Source organism: Eurypyga helias, unplaced genomic scaffold (assembly GCF_000690775.1).
Source record: "Eurypyga helias isolate BGI_N326 unplaced genomic scaffold, ASM69077v1 scaffold24884, whole genome shotgun sequence".
Lineage (NCBI taxonomy): Eukaryota > Metazoa > Chordata > Aves > Eurypygiformes > Eurypygidae > Eurypyga > Eurypyga helias.
In genome coordinates this window covers 20,377-20,616 of record NW_010244693.1, presented here as the reverse complement: position 1 = coordinate 20,616, position 240 = coordinate 20,377, and positions in this window count along the sequence as shown.

Sequence of the window (240 nt, the reverse complement as noted above, 5' to 3'; positions counted from 1 at the left end):
CATTCCATGATTCTATGATTCTGGGCCTACCCTGCGCCGGGGGCAGGCCTTGTGCCAGGCACCGGGGGGCACATGGCCAGCCAGGGCTGTACCCCCACTCCACGCAAGTCCTAGAGAGGTGGAAACCTGCCCCCCACTAGTGAAACCAGGGAGGGAGCTCTGGGAGGACGAGGCAGAGCCAAGCCTGGCAGGAGCTAATCCCGCAGTAAATCCACCCAGAGGGCTGGGCTTGCTGTCACA